At 34.7% G+C, this 3,652-nt stretch overlaps 1 long non-coding RNA gene across 1 annotated transcript; it reads right to left on the reverse strand.

The window, feature by feature from the left end:
• Positions 1–324: 324 nt before the first annotated feature.
• On the reverse strand, positions 325–1,656 carry LOC149530823 (uncharacterized). The gene is made up of 3 exons (XR_016358895.1): positions 1,221–1,656; positions 914–1,046; positions 325–693 (listed from the first exon to the last, which is right to left on the reverse strand). It is a non-coding gene; the product is annotated as an uncharacterized LOC149530823 (long non-coding RNA).
• Between the last annotated feature and the right edge of the window lie 1,996 nt (positions 1,657–3,652).

A 3,652-nucleotide genomic window follows, 5' to 3' on the forward strand; every position in this document is an offset into this window, starting at 1 on the left:
TACTCTCACCCGCTGTAATTGTATTTGATGTTGAATTATTCATTTGTATTGGCTATGAATCAGGTTTTCTTTCCGGATTCTTTCCCTAATGAGCCTTTGAATCCGGTTACTTATTCTATATATATATATATATATATATATATATATATATATATATATATATATATATATATATTCTGGTGCCTCGTCCACCGTTGCCCAAAAAAAAAAAAAAACAATTATTTGATACTGCAATCTTGGTATACTGTAATGGCCATCACAGCATTTGATACTGTTATCCTGCAGATAGGATTGAAGTTCACAGCTGACTTTATAAAGGCCCCAGCTGCAATGTAGCAATATGTACATGAACCTGCAATGTTCATCAAGTGGTTTAAGTCACTTTTCAAGTGACCAACAATATCAAGCCCCTATTTCTCAGCAAGTGTAGCCAACACCAGCATGCCGCCAGGAAATCCAAAGGAGTAGCTGCTGATATACACAAGAGCTTAGTCATTTTCTTGCTAATGTGATAAGTGATGAGTAGAAAAGAGAGAAGGGGTATTCCAAGTACCATGCTCTCCCAACGCCTCTTGTTGATTGCATTACAGATGCTATGTTTGTCTATGTAGTAAAATTTTGAAGCCCATAGCTGTTCCAGCCATGAATCACACCATAGTTGTCTGTGATAGAAAGTCTATAATGAAACCCAACCTGAAAAATAACAGTGGCTTAATTTTCTCTATAGAGAATTAATAGTTACAAATCTTACTTATCTTTCCTCAAGGTTTAAATCATCCTTTAAATTAGCTTCAAGCAATGTAAACGTTTTTTGATAAACCAATCCTCTTAATCACATGGACTTTGGATTTAACAGTTGATACGAAACCATATCTTCACAAATACAATTTGGGCATGAGCTTTTGATACTTACCTGATAATATGACTTGAAGCTACCAGTTGTCTTTCTTGCATCACTTCCATTGATCTCTTTCAAGGTCAATTTCCCCTCCCTCCTTTTCCATAGTCCATTTAGGCATTAATTGGGTTTTCTTGGAAACAGACAACTGAATCACGCGCATTAAAACAATGATTGAATCTTATTCACTCTAAAAACTAATTACAATTTAGTAAGGTTTACCCCATGCTACAATGATCTAGACTTAATATGAAAAAATCCTAATGCAATGTTGCTTTCACAACCACCAAAAAAATCTCTCTCTCTTGATATTGCTTCGTGCCTTATTACTGGGCTCCCAGATCTTTCCCATAATTCAACCTAGAATACTCACACACAATACTAAATTATCCTTGGCTTTCATTCATCTGATCAACTTCAATGGCTGCCCCTAAATTATCCTTATTCTTCTTTGTTGGGGTTTGAACTACATTTGGGCAACTACAGTTGATGAAGATCTGACTGCCTTGATAACCCACCTAAGTATTTCTATCAGTTCTCAGAAGAAATGGAGGGACTGAATTGAGACTATTTGCGCTAGATTTACACAGCAATGCTCACTGAAACTAGATTGGCTTTTAGTTATCTCTCTAAATTCTGAAATATTGAATAAGGCTATCAAGAAGATCAGGACTATGAAGAGACATATCAACCCTGTTCTTAATCTTAAGGCTCGCAAGAAATCCCAAGAAATGAATATTTGTATGGCCACTACATAATGTAACATTCATCTTGTAGGTTTTTAATAAATGCATAGAGGTTTCATTCCTTTATCATAAATGTATGTTTCTGAATTGCACACGTCAGTTGATGCTCTTCTAATATAAATAAAACCGTAAACTAAAGAATTTCCACAAACTCAACTAAACATGCACCAAGAAAACACTCAAACAGGGCACTTTCGCAGGGCTACCCCATAATTCAACCCAAAATACATGCCCAAACACATTAGAACATGGCATTGATCCCAAGAATAAGTCTCATCAAGAATCTTGAAGGAAATTCAAGAGACAAACAGGGTACTGATTGCAAGAATAATAGTGAACTAATTTTTAATGTAGTAAACCAGTCCTCTCAATCACATTAATTTTGGATTTAACAAATGATGTGAATCAATCTGAATAGGTTTCCACAATCCATTAGACTTTTTTGACAATTTGCTTCTGGATTTGATTGTGTTTGCTTTTTTTTTTTTTTTTTTTTTTTTTTTTTTTGGCATCAACGTTTCGGATCACACTCTGTGGTCCATCATCAGGATGAGAGAATGCAAGAATGAAAAAATGTGTGAGCTGATCCAGCTAGTGCAGGGGTTAATAAAGGGAGAAGGTAGGTAAAAAGTGAGGTGGACAAAAAACTTGAGGGTAGGACCCACGGGAGAGAGAAAGAAGAAGAAGCACTGAAAACAAGGAGTATAAAAAAGGCCAAAACTCCAAAGGAAAAAAGAGATAAAATTAAAAGAACTAATTAAAAGGACTCCTCCGCTTACTCTCAATTTAGTTCTTTTAATTTTATCTCTTTTTTCCTTTGGAGTTTTGGCCTTTTTTATACTCCTTGTTTTCAGTGCTTCTTCTTCTTTCTCTCTCCCGTGGGTCCTACCCTCAAGTTTTTTGTCCACCTCACTTTTTACCTACCTTCTCCCTTTATTAACCCCTGCACTAGCTGGATCAGCTCACACATTTTTTCATTCTTGCATTCTCTCATCCTGATGATGGACCACAGAGTGTGATCCGAAACGTTGATGCCAAAAAAAAAAAAAAATAGCAAACACAATCAAATCCAGAAGCAAATTGTCAAAAATGATGTGAAATCAAATCATTACCAAAACGATTTGGGCATGAGCATTTGCGACTTACCTCACAATATGACTTAAAGTTCCCAGCTGTTTTCTTTTTTGGATCTCTCCCATTTGGTTAGAAACAACTATTTTACAAATATAATTAACAGGGCATTACCAAGAACATAGCTGATAAAACCACCTTTCAAATATGCTTTAATCCATGAGATGCATATCTGGCAATGGTTTCTGCCATAGAGTCATAGATCCTTTGTTAGGCTTGAAATTCTATTTTGGCATGACATACAGAGCACTTTTGCTGGGCTTCCTCATAATTAAACCCAAAACACACACCCAAACACATTAAAATAACAACTCCTTCAAGAATAAACCAGCAACTCGAAATAACCAAAACACTCAATATGCAAGTCCAATCGACCAAAACATTAAAATCCAGGTTTAAACCTCATTTGAAGCTCAAATAGTGCTCCCCATCAGACATTTTAGTGTAATGATGATCCATTGCAGATTGCTGATATTATTTAGCTCAGCCCAAATTCAACGCCCATACATAATTGGTGAAAAATGGATTGTGTTTCGTCTACAACGGTAACATGTTTTTTTAAATTCAACGGTATAATCCTTTTCCTCAACGTCCATTAAGTCGTCGAATGGTCAAATAAAAATTCCACAAGTTTATTTTTAATTCCGTTAAATTATTTAAATATAAAAATATATTAGAAAATAGTGGTCCCTTAATTATTATTAAAATATTAATTATAAATTTTGATAAAAGTATTTGCTCCGTGAAGATGATGTAGAGATCTGTCTTAGCTTGATTCTTTATTTCATATTGGACTCTTAGCTTATCAAAATCACACAGTTAAATCCTGATATTCACATCACAATTATCAAAACCTTTTTAACTTCATTAATATATT

The sequence above is a fragment of the Cupressus sempervirens genome, chromosome 11 (genome assembly GCF_028749045.1).
Source record: "Cupressus sempervirens isolate cs-2001-9-10 chromosome 11, ASM2874904v1, whole genome shotgun sequence".
In the NCBI taxonomy this organism is placed as follows: domain Eukaryota; kingdom Viridiplantae; phylum Streptophyta; class Pinopsida; order Cupressales; family Cupressaceae; genus Cupressus; species Cupressus sempervirens.